Source organism: Bombus vosnesenskii, unplaced genomic scaffold (assembly GCF_011952255.1).
Source record: "Bombus vosnesenskii isolate JDL3184/JDL3185 unplaced genomic scaffold, Bvos_JDL3184-5_v1.1 scf7180000015076, whole genome shotgun sequence".
NCBI classification, from domain to species: domain Eukaryota; kingdom Metazoa; phylum Arthropoda; class Insecta; order Hymenoptera; family Apidae; genus Bombus; species Bombus vosnesenskii.
The window spans coordinates 1-14,034 of NW_022883810.1; the positions used below are offsets into that span (position 1 = coordinate 1).

The 14,034-nt window shown below is 32.3% G+C and overlaps 1 pseudogene; it reads left to right on the plus strand.

Moving 5' to 3' along the window:
• Nucleotides 1-1,495: 1,495 nt before the first annotated feature.
• On the plus strand, nt 1,496-3,947 carry LOC117240926 (annotated as a pseudogene).
• Nucleotides 3,948-14,034: the final 10,087 nt, after the last annotated feature.

Here is a 14,034-nt window from a genome sequence, read left to right on the forward strand (position 1 = left end):
GTTATATTTATTAATAATACATATATAATATAATTATATATATATATAATTTATTTAAATATATTTACATTTAATAAAATTTTAATTAAAAATTATATCATGTATATATATATATATATATTAAATATATTAATTATATAAAAATTGTTTTAAACTTGTCGATAGGCTATGAACCTATAAGCTTAATTTTAGCTTATTATATATATATATATTTTTTTTTAAATTAAAATTAAATTTGCTTAGTTAATAATATAATAATTAAATTGCATTTAATAGTAATTTAAATAAGATATATCTGATTTTTATTTAATAATTATGTTTGTAGAGGATTATGTTTTAGAGGATTATGTTTTCAGAGGACTTGTGTGTAGAGGATGGTTGATCGTGAGATTTATTAGACAAGATTGCTCGTTGTTGAAACCTTCAAGTATATTTTCAAATGATTAAATAAATAATTATAGATAATGTTCGCAAAGACGGTAGATACTCGTAGATACTGATCCATAACTCTCGTGAACTCTTTACGATTGCGTCCGTTTAAACTGGTATAGTATAAACAGGTCGGGGGAGAGTCGGAGAATTCAAATTCGTCTTTGTTCGACGGTAACGTAACGGCGACATTGTTTTGCCCGGAGTTTATTTATTAATATATTATGTATGTCCTAACGATCTTGATACTCCGAAGCAAAAAAACAACAACATGATTTGAAATGTTCTCTAGCTCATGTACCGCTACGTGTACTTTCAAGGAGCAAAACTGACACAGTTCCGCTTGTGACGCGAGACGGAGATTATCGTTTCACTTCCTTTAACGCATTTTTGCCATTGAAAGACACTAATTTCTGTGACTTGCTTTATCTCTGTTATAAATCTCTCTTTATATTGAAAATTTTATAGTTTTTGTGCAAACGTAAAACGTAAGTAAATATTAATAAATATTATAATAATGTAATATAATGCTATATAATAATATTAATAAATACTTTGCTATTTACTTATTTTATTTCCATTAAAGTGTATTGTATTTTTCATTGCATTACTTTCATTTTTATTTAGTGTAATAATAAACGCATACGTTAATATTCATTGGCATTAGTGTAATTGTAAGCTTCACTGTAAATTTAATAAAATTTATAAGAACGGAATTGTTAAAAGGGTATATATGTGTAATTAAACTAGATTCTATTCTCAATGTTACTTCATTATTTTATTATTGTTTCATATATATGTATTTTTTTTTTAATTTACATGTGCTTCTAAGTTAATAGAACTAAACACATGTGTATGTATTAATTGCTATATACGTCATAATTTCAACCATAATATTAAATTATGGTATGTATTATTAAAAAGTATAGTTTAATGTATATATTAAATACATATCATTTATTCGTAGATTTTAAATATGGATACTGGATCAAAGAAGGAGATTAATGAAATGATTACCAAATCAGTCCCTGGCCCTTCAACTACAAAGAGGCCGAAAGTCTTGAAGAAAAAAAGGTTATCGCCGTAAAGAGACTATCCCAGAAAATGATATTATCAATACTGATAATACAGTAACAGATTCAGCAGTACATGATAAAACAGAAAATAAAGATGTAAAAACTGGGGATGTGCTGGAAACAACAATTGACCGAACAAAAAGAAAGGCTGCAATAAAAGCTGCAATTAATATTAAAAAGCAGCAGTCAACGTCACTTGTTACAAAATTACGAAGGCTATCTCTTGATGATGACAGTAATGTAAATGTTTGTGTCATATTATGATGAAATTTAATACTTTTAATCTTATGTTACTAATCTTATCTTATGTTACTAATCAATACTAACCCTTATATGTAGTACCCAATAATGTTTGATATCGGTTAATTAATACGTCAAAATCTAATTGCTTATACAATTGTATGTACATTGTGTATATAAATACTACTTGTTACGACCGTTCGCGGAGAGACGCGGTCGCGAGGAAAACGCGTCAGCGAGAGGCGTAAATTCTCGCTACGATTCGGTGAATCGACGCCGCGAAGTAGTCGTTCCCCTGTTTCGGTTAAGATAACAGAGGTGGTTGAATGAATGTGACACAGTAGTAAGTTATATTTCACCGTTTATTCCACAACTTATAACGAGGATAGTTACACTGGTGCGTATGTACGAGATGAGTGAGTGACTGATCTGCGGGTGTGTATACCCGCTCGAAGGATGTTGACCGTTCGAAGGATGTAAAATCAGTACTTTCTTGAGACGATGCTATGACGGAGGAAAGCTAAGGATGGGTGTGTCTAGCGCACGGGACCATCGGATTTGTTGGTGCCGATGTTATTTAGGAGAGTGAGGTAATAGGCTTCGTTTTAATTGGTTAAACGAAGGGTCTTAACCGCCCTCGAGAGAAAGTGGTTAGTGGGAGGAAAGTTGCAGCGTACGTGAGAGAAACTAACTTTCACTTTTTCGCCGTGGTAGACAATAGTCTTTTGAAATTCTTCGGAAACAGATGTTTGTTTTGTTTGAAGGACCTTTTCTAGAAAATCTATGCGATTTATGGAAGGTCCTTGAAACTATGGAGGATACGCTGCGAGTATCCGAAGACATCTGGTTGCCATATTGCCTGCGGTGTGTGGCCTCGGCTAGGTAGAGTGTTACGCGACGTAACACTACTATAACGTTGTTAAATATATTCTAAATTTTTAGAGGAAACGTGGAGGCCGACCTGAAAAAAAGGAAAGTGCTAAAAGTAGTTCAGATGAAAAAAACACAAAAGGTCCTACAAAACATAGTAAAACAAAAAAGAATGTTTTAAGCGAAACAATTTCAAAAGAAGATGCAATACAACCAGAAAGGATTGAACCATTAAAGTCTTCAATGACAACAAGAGATAGTAATATAAAGAGAACTTTTTCACGGAGTGAAAACACGAAGGGTAAATATTCTAATATTATTGATGATACAGTAATTCCATCAGCAAGAAATGATATTGAAGATCCTTCAATGTGCGAGGATGCACTTGAGAAATTTACTCCTCTTATGAATTCCACGATGGACATCAATTCTACTTATACGCAGAAGATGATGGACGCTACCGCAATTGTAGAACCTTTATCACCAATAAAATCAAACGAAACGGTAGTAATTAATAAAAACTTGGCTAGTAGTATAGGAAAAAATAATGAACCTAAATTTACATCACGGTCGCCAATAACTCTGCAGGAGGAGGTTCAGCAGCTGAATCAAGCGATTGGACTCACCGAGTTCGAAGAATTATTCGCAGAAGATGAGCCATCCTGTGAAAGGGAAATGTCTAATAGAAACATGACGAAACAGGACATTCAAAATGAAATGAAGAAAAATGTGCCCGTAAGAAGGAGAATCGAGGCCTTTGAAAAAGAAAAAATTTCAGAAAAAGCCATTGTTCAAAAACTGGCACGAAGATCTGTCGAAAAAGCAAAAAAAATCTTATTAGCGAAACAAAAGAAGGAGACTCAGATGATGACATCGCAGGTAACATTACAAACAGTATCAAAGTATTCTTCTGTTATAAAAACACAAGCTATTATTCATTCGATATTTTATCCAAAATATAGCTCCAAACAGCAAGGTCCACTTCTGTTTTGCACAGTAAACCTGACGACGACACATCGGACGATGAAGCCAGACCAAGGCGTACAATTCCACATTAGGCGCAATGTAAGTGTTGTTTTACTTAATGAGTTAATAAACATTATAATGCATGGAGTACTCGAATTTTTATCAATTTTAGCGTACATACGCGAAAATGAACTTGCAATGCAACGATAAATTCCGAAGAAAGCAGTCTATAAATTCTTTGATAGAAGAATGTGCACACCAGATTTAACTGAAATGTTTGAAAATATAGATAGGAGTAGATTACAACGCACGTCCAGTGCAATATGGAAGACATCACCGCGTTATTCCATGATGGAAAACGAATAGAAATTATAATTTGTTAAACTGAATGTTGTTGATTTCAAATTGTGCCTTAGAGCAGGAATACTTGCCATACCTTGCGTGTAATATAAAAATGATGTTACATTGCAACTATCGTTAAAAGATGTATGTGTTCTTAAAATATACCAATGAACGTAAAACTATTTCACTTTTTATATTTTAGAATGATCATAGGCATATATTACTTTTATTATACTAATCAAATTTTACCATTTTTTCTTATTTATATGTATCTTCTTAAGAATTAATAAATAAACCAATTAATAAATAATTGTTTTGGTACGACTTTTTAATGAGAAGTAAATTTTATTAGATTTGCCTTATTATCACTGTTGTGTAATAATTCGCGAGACACTCTATGCTTAGCTACGCTAAGCGAGATACGCTAATATACTCTATACTCTATGCTTTATACCGTTCTTTTGCCCGCTAGTTACCTTGTACGCGAACTTTTTATCGCTAGTGGATTGTAAAAAGCTCGAAGCGGCGGTACCAAAACATAGTTATCTTCTATTAGCAAATAAAATTCTATTTTTGATGAAATTTAGTAAAAAATATTAAAGTATCCGAGGAACAATTTCTTTTGCCTGCAAAAGTCACTTTGAGCAGGTGAAATCGAATCCTCAAGATTTTGATTAACTTGTGATGATCCGAGATACAGTAAAACTTTGCATCGCTCTATTGAAAAATATTTGTGCGCTAGGAATAAATCTCGAGTAAATAATGAGTTTGCTATTTTAAAGATAAAACGTGTAACAGGCATTACATGTAAGAAATACAATGCGGGCAAAATAACAGCTCACTTAACATTTCTGTTAATTTCTAAATACATAGGATTTTTCACCAGAGATTAGCGCTTTTATTGGAACAAACAAATGAAAATGAACAATTCCGTGTAACATATTTCGGAGCCATATTGATCTGATATGTCAAACATATACATTGATATTTCGAAAATTAAAAATTATTTTCTAGAGTTGACATGTTGTTTTTCAGGTAAGTAAAATGTTTTTTAATGTATACTATATCTAATTTATTAAGTGTAATTACCAATTATTTGCCCCACTTTTATAATTTCCTTTGTATATTATATACATTATAATCTAAAACGTATTTGTTCAACGTATTTGTCGTCCAATACCGATGATTTAGTCATAGACCGAATTTCTTTTACCTGTAAGTTCAATATTTTGGCAACTGAGACTAAATTAGAAGGTGTCCGTTTAATTTTTCTTCTACCTTTTCCCATAGAAAAATGTTTGAAAGTCCAAAACAGAAAAGAGAGAAATGGTCAGAGGAGAACATGAATGGGGCTTCGAAGCTACTCTTCAAAAATAAAATGGCCCAAAGACAGGTCACTGAAGCTTTCAATGTTTCAAAAACGACGAATGTGAAGTCTGGGCACACGTCGAATGCGCAGATCAAGAAAATATTAAGTATTCTCCATACGATATACATAAAAATCAAATTTGAATAAGAATATGTATACTGACATCTAGAGGACTTTTTAAAACATTATTAACCATTTAGAGCAAAAGATCAAATAATTAAATAATTGATCGGTACTGGACGACAATTTTTCGTTTCCTACAAATTCCGACATTACTATTCTTGCACATTGTCAATTCGTCAATTCGTATTATTGAATTTCATAAAATTAATTTTCCTACTTTTATCAAGTTCCATTTGTGCTATAAAGTCACTTTGTAAATTTTCATTTTTACCAACTCTAGCACAAGGTACTGTGCGACTCTCCCCTGCATCTTATTTTGTATGTGATTCGAAATCCAAATTATTCGATATTTTTCATACCAAACTACGATAAAGATTCTTAACAACTTCTGCAAGATTACCTATACTAGCATTTATGACGTTCCTGTCTCACAAGATCAATAACCAAGCCTTTTCCTCGATTCTTTTTCTCTGATGAAACGTTAAATAGTTTTCTTCCTTCTTTCTGTCCGGATGAATTTTATCTTTTTCGTAGGTCATTGATATCTGGTCGCTTTTTTAAATTACTTTTTCCGTAGTTTTCATGTCACAATAAAGAGATTAAAAAATACTGGATCAAAATTCTTAATGCTTTTCTCACCCACTCCGTACTGTTATCTTTCTGTTCATGTTCAAAATAGCGAATAGAGGTACATATAGAGGCGAATACTTCTGTGTTTAGTCTATTGACACCCCCTCCCTCTCGCCCCTTGATGAGGTTGACTCGTGTTAGATTACAATATCAGTTTGCCTAACAATCAGAACTACATGGAATTTTGGGGATATACAGGCTGAGTCTTCAACAGCAAACCACCTGAATAATTCTTTCAATTTTTTGAGACGCAGGGAAATGTTTGAAACAAAAGTTGTTTGGTTTCGAGGAGGCTATTACGCGATGGAAAAAGTTTTTCTCAGATGGACGCGTTTACGAGTTTTAAAGAACACTTTAATAGGCTTCGTTTTTTTTAAGTGTAGCCGTGTAGTTTTGAATACCTATTTGTCCCATTGTTGCTCTTTTGAAGACGGATTTAAATATCGCGGTCATTTAAGGTCACTCAAGGTCATAAAACGTAGTAAAATAGTCCAATCGAACGTAATGTTTCAATATTCCGAAACAAAGGAAAATGGATTTACCATTTTCAAGATAAGCGGCCCGTTTATAAAACACCATTAAACTAGAAGACGCAATCAATTGGAGAAAAGATAAATTTTCTGTGACTACTTATCGTACTCGAATTCGACTCTACATCTTCGTTACTTTGTCGAAATTGCTATATACAATAATTATTAATTATGAATAACGAAAGAAATCCTTAACCGAAAAATACTTCGTTATTCAGTATTCGTTGTTTAATATAATTATAAAACACCAATCAATAATAACACAGGTACTTCACAGTGAGATATTTGAATTATTCATCTAATATAAAGAATAAGAATTTTGGAACAAAAAATTAAACGGTTAGTACAAACATTCGATAATTGCACGAAAATGTCCTCTACGTAGTTACACAGCCGTCGTGTCCACTTTGAGAAGGGCAGATTTCCCTGAGGTATTGCGGAAGTTTGGCAGTCCATTGCGATCGAGCAGTGTAACATGATACAATATTATCAGTTATCGCTAAGACAATGTATCCGAGTAATCATACAAAACTGAAAATTGCCTTATTTTAGGCTTTTTAAAATTAAATTTCCACTAACGCATTTGTAAGATTTCCCCGACTAAAATAAGATCAAACATGATATAATATGAATAATATTTAATTATCAATTATTAAGTAAGCAAATATGTTCCAAATTTTATCGTGTTTGGTGTCATTTTAACCAGTAAAACGCAAGAAACATATTAGCAAAAATTTCATTGATCAAAAATCGCAAAGAAGAATCTTTCAACTTATCGCCAGCCTTTAACGAGGCTCTCTTTCTCTTTCATTCGCGTTGTCAATTTTCAGGAATAGAGTCGTTCCTACGTCTTCATAATTGTAACGTTTCAGTCCCGATTTTTGTGCAATTATCGAATGTAATTATTAAAATTGTATACACAACATATTACAAACATTGAATCGAATCTTCTTCTGCAAAACGTTATCGAACACGAAAAAACGAACACGAATAATCGAATCGAAAATGATTAAACGATCGGCTGTTGGATAAGTGTTTACTAAGAATCTGACTAAGTACACTCTCTTAAATGCAAATGACTCATTGAATTTTTTTTGATATTAACTTTTTAATGAACGGCAATCCTCGAATAAAACTTACTCAAATTGCTAACATTAACAAGATATTTAATCGGCGGTATCTCCTTTTTTTGTAAATATTTACCGGCTATTGAATCCATTGATTCTCGATTGCCTTATCTGTTTGCTTGTGTATATCTTTTATATATACATAGATGGATACACAAATATGTTTCGTCTATGGCGAGATCAATTTAGCCACCTGAGTAACCAGCTATCTTTCGAATCAACAGATACAATACCGATACAATGATACGACATGCGATGTACATACTCGAAACGTTACAGATTGAATCAATGAATTAATGAATTAATGAAGAGTAGCTGCTAATCATTGGTAGGATACACGCTTGTTAAAGATCGAAGATGTCCGTGAATTAATTAGCTTTGAAATTAAAAGGTTAGGTATGTGGGAGATTTTGCGTTTGAGGAAAATTATTCGAAGATAGCAATATGGTTGATGATATGGAAGTGTAGGGGTAATAGGGTGAATGCAACGAGCAATGTATAATAAACAATTGATAATTGGTAATAATGTATAAATAATTCGTAACGATTAAGAATAGAAGCAGATAGTAATATTTAATTAGAACCCATGTTTTTTGTTTCAACTTCCAATTTATGTTCCTTTGATAGCAAAAACTAAAATAGAATTGATTATAATAAATTTTGAATATAGGAGATTGAAAATTGAAATGGTTTATCAATTGGGCTGATTTCAAACTAATCTCGTAAAAAAGTTGTAAAGAGGGGAAATATAGCTTTAAGAAATACGCAATTAATCGAGTGTTTACGGTACGTGCCAATAACAAGACAAGCTTTTGACTTTTGGAGAAGTCGACTATAACAAAAATATACTATACTATATTATATTATATTATATATTATATTATATATTATAGCTATAATTTTAGCAGGTACTGTTTATCTATTTCGTTTTGCGTGTATTAACGTCCTCATGATGTATCGTATAGTAATTAATGCATCAGATTATATACATATTGGTGTTTGTAGGTAACACGTTATACATAGTGGAGAAGCAGCATCAAATTGTCACGATTGCAAAATAAAATGAGTGAACGGCTGGTGAACGAGCAAAATACTCGTACAATAACAAGTGAATGTAAAGGGAGCTCTAAATTCCAAGAAATTCCATTTTATCAGCCGAACAAAATGTATAATCTGATAATGTTTTGAGGATAGTAAGTTAGGCAGGCGAAAAAAACAGGTGTTAACGATCAAGTATAACAGATACACAGTAGTAAATATTCAACAATTTTTCAACCGTAATGTATTTATACACAAATCTGCGTACTTTGTATCAAAGTTTCTGTTGAAAATGACAACGTGAGTTCGTGCTCGCCATCCATATGCAGATGCGTTAGTGATAAGAAATAGTAACTAGAGGATGATGCTAGTTAGAATCGATAGATTTAATCGATAGGCTTAAGATGCTTTTTTGTTTTTATCCCTAGTTTTTGTAAGCGTGTGCAATAAAGCCTTTTTTGGCTCAGAACGGTGTAATAGATTTATCCATTCAATAAAATAATAACTACTCTGATCTTACCTCTGAGTATAGAAATAACAACAGTTCGATACATATATTTTTATGTACAGCATGTATAAAAAGTGTCAGGGCGTATAAGTGTCCACTAGCGTGATTTCGGAGGATCGGAGCCTCTGGATCTATTGATTCATGCAAAATTTTGTAAAAATTGACGTTTGCTGGCACTGTATGCTACTTAGCACGAGGATCAAATGGAACTTTACTGGGAAAGTATATTTGGATACCATGATGTGCAAGATATTATTCTTGTATATGTAGGATTTGTATACATTTTAATCAATTTACTTTTTTTAATCAATTTAATCCTCATTTTATCAATAAATCCAATTATTTTGCCATCTATCTCTATTACCGACTATCGAATTGTTCGTTGTTCCAAAAATGTGTTGCGCGCAATACTGGGCACTATTAAATAAATTTTCATTTAAATAATTGTTTAAATGTTAAAAGACAGAAATAAATTATTTGCAATTTCAACAAGTTTAAATATATTATTTAAAATAAGGAGATTAATTGTTATTTACAAATTTTATTTTCTATTTATTCTAAAAGAAAGCTAATAAAATCAGAATCTTTGTTTGAAAGTCTTTTTTCACGCAGTAGATAATTCTGTAATAATGTGAAATCACGCTGATTGCTCCATTCTGTTTATCACGGGCTATCCCACCTGCTAACGAAAACTTGTTGTTTTCTCGTTGATGTCACATTGCTTACTTTCTACCTGACTGCGAAATATAAACTTGTTGCGAATAATCTCGATGTAAGACCCAATGGAATTTCAACGTCATTTCTCCAGAAAACGGTTCAATTGCGACTCATAGCTTATTTTGAAAAGTTGGCAAGTTGGTCCTCGCGATGAGTAGACGTTTGTAAAACTGTATCATCTAGAGTTGTAGAATTAAGGTGGTCCGGTCAAATAAGTGTATTTTTTATATACTCTGTACATATACAGGCTTTTCCAGAATAATTCCATACCGCCAGACAGGATAAGACGTCAAACAAGAAAAAAAAAACATTTTTCATTTTTCCAGCTTATTTTCGCGCGTAAACTTTTTTTATTTAAAACTAAAGTTTGAAATAGTTGTAGATACTCTGTCACACTGAACGTATTTCATTGTAAGCTAGCTCAAGCAGAAACAAAGCCTTATACAAGAAAACTTCATCCTCTTCCTTTGACATACTTTTGCATACAGAAAAATCTGCAGTCTAAGTGTGCTATCCTGAGATTCCTTGATTATACATATCTTTTCTAAATTTTTCGTTTCTGTTAACAAAACTTCCATAAATGATAAAGTGCAGGTATTCCTAAAGGAAAAAAATGTAAAGAAACTAAAATTAACGCCCAAACACCCAAAATTTCAACATTAACCCGCCATATATATATTGTTAAATATGTAAATTCGCACGTTCGTAGGGAGACGCGATCTCGAGGAAGTGCGCCAACGGGAGTCGTAAATTCCCGTTACGATTGACTAATCAACGCCACGAATCGTTCAATCCCTTATTTCTTTTGGGATAATAAGGGTAGTTAACTTGAAGAGAACGCTACTATTAACAGGTTATTATATATGTCGGAGATGAAAGGAAAACCGGAGCCTTCCCTTTGCAATTTTGAGGAAGCCTTCTAATGCTTTAGCCTAGATTTTATCATAACTGTAATTAAGCAATTGTCATTTGTAATTGTTTGACATTTGTGAAAGCGAAAGTGGGTTCGAGGTGACAACTGGTCGCCGAACGTAGCCACGGTCACGGGATAAACGTTTTGCCTGACGAAGGTGTGGATCGGTTGTATTGTTCTCCCTAGAAAGCACATAGAATTGTATTTTAGAGATGCTGATATAATGAGACACACGTTGTATTAGGAATCAATCTCCAGACAGAAACAGGTCGTCCCATATAACGTAATACGTTATAACGTCATCCCATATAACGTAATAAGTTATAACGTCATACCATATAACATAATACGTTATACCGTCATACCATATAACGTATTACGTTATAACGTTATAACATATAACGTAATACGTTATAACGTCATCCCATATAACGTAATACGTTATAACGTCATGCCATATAACGTAATACGTTCCAACTTCATACCATATAACGTAATACGTTATAACGTCATACCATATAACGTATTACGTTACAAAGTTATAGCATATAACGTTATACATTATAACGTCATAGCATACAACGTATTACGTTATAACGTTATAAAATATAACGTAATACGTTCTAACATCATACCATGTAACGTAATACGTTATAACGTCATACCATATAACGTAATACGTTATACCGTCATCCCATATAACGTAATACGTTATAACGTCATCCCATATAACGTAATACGTTATAACGTCATACCATAAAACGTAATACGTTATAAAGTTATATCATGTAAAGTAATACGTTATAACGTTATACCATATATCGTTACATACATCGACACTCTGTGTTACCACAGATTTTATACGAAATAGTGAAATTGGAAATTGAATACTGTATTCAGAGTTAAAATATAATGCTATATGGAAATGAAATTGCACTTCAAAGACTTGATAGATTTCGTTAATAAAATAAAGCAAAATAAATCTTTAATTCACTTACTACGAATTTATGGTATTGATTAAAATCAATGAATGTAAAGTTACTTCCCATTAAGGGTACAACTGTTATAAATTAAGAGCATAATTACATTGAATTAATGGGAAAATGTTATAAATTATTGGTATAACTGTTAAGAATTAATGATGTAATTGTTTTAGATTAATGGCTTAAATGTTATAAATTAATGGCTTAGAAGGTATAAATGAATAGCTTAAATGTTATAAATTAATAGTTTAAATGTATACAATAACAGTTTAAATGTTGTACATTATTGGCTTAGATGTTGAAAATTAATAGCTTAAATGTTATAAATTAATGGCTTAAATGTTATAAATTAATAGTTTAAATGTTATAAATTAATGGCTTAAATGTATAAAATAATAGTTCAAATATTGTAAATTAATGGCTTAGATGTTGTAAATTAATAACTTAAATGTTATAAATTAATAGCACAAATGTTGTTGAGAATTGTGGATCTTTGAAGTCGAAATAATGTTATAAGAACACAAAATTTATACTGAGGATTAATTTTAAAATAGTAATATATTTATTTCATGGACGATTTCTTATATATTCATCGATACACACTTGCACGCGTCTCAGCACTTTCTTCTATACCCGACTGTTAACCGACTGAACAGTTTACATTCATCTGTTTTCGAGACGCCGCGCACACACATGTAATATCGTGATATAATGTGTTTACAGATGGTGGACAATAGAGATGTTAATCAGACAGAAAAAGACGATTGTTGTTCAACCTGAACTATTCACGCCAAACGCACAGAAAACAGCGCAATCCACACTCTCTCGGCAACGCCACTCGCAACCTCTGTCTCCGCTCAACTCGCACACGGCTCCTCGACTCGCACTCTGCTTTTCGACTAACGCTCTGGCCGTTGCCGCATTCTGTTGTCTTTTTCCTAGGCCCACCGCACACGTGTTCTGCAGGCGCTCGTGGCCAGGGTCACGTAGGTCTTTTCCACGAAACTATGCACTTGAAAAGACCGATGACACATTGATGGGCCCGACGACGCCTCGGCTCTCGCGACATTGTTCATAGTTCGCCCGATATTTCTTAGGCCTTTCGTCCACGATACTACACACATACATCCACACGCTGATATTCACATACAAGTATCTCTACTACACATTTAACCCAGTCCAACACAGAAAATTATACATATCTCAACAAATGTTATAAATTAATAGTTTAGACGTTATAAATTAATTGCTTATATGTTATATATTAATGGCTTAAATGTTATAAATTAATAGCTTAAATATTATAAATTAATTTCTCAAGTATTGTAAATTAATGGCTTAGACGTTATAAATTACTAGTTACAATGTTGTTATTTGATATATTTTTTTATTTACCTTATATTTAAATTCTTCTTGGATGTTCACTGTCCGGAATTTCAGGCACGAAAGAGCTCGCGCGCGACTTCCGCGTTCCTTATATATCTTGACAAGGTGTCGAGATGTCAATCAAACGTTAACGATCTCTTGACATAGCAAAGGACGGGTTTTCCATTATAACAAAATCAAATTGAACAATTTCTTAATTTTTATCGTAAATTGGCGCCTTCGACGATTTAATACGGTATCCATTTTTATCATTTTAATAGTTTCTACAAACTAAGACTAAATTCACACCTCCTTGATACTAATTTTCGACTATCAATTAGTTTGAACAAAAAGGGAAAAGAGCCTAACGGCAGTCGATGACGTTATTGTGAAATATGTTATGGTATTTAAATAATCAGCCAGATAAAATTCATATTAATCATTATATTATATTATCGATATTCGTTCATTTACTCGTGCTAATTACAAAATAAAATGTTCTCTTTTCTTGAATAACACCTACATCACCGTCTGCGATATTTAAATTTCTTATTTAATGCTTATTTAAAAGTCAGGTACCTTTTTAATTCCTCTCAAGTTAAACGAGTAAATTTACTCGTTATAGTTGTAACATAAAATGGCTATGTTCTTCAATACCACTTGCATCGCTGTATGTGATACAAATATTAATTATGTATCGAATAATATGTACCAATTGGCTGTAATCGCGGTTAGGTATTTCTTCGTTTGATCTATCAAGAGATCTATTAGGCTATTAGCGAAACACTTATTGATTCCTCAAAGATGT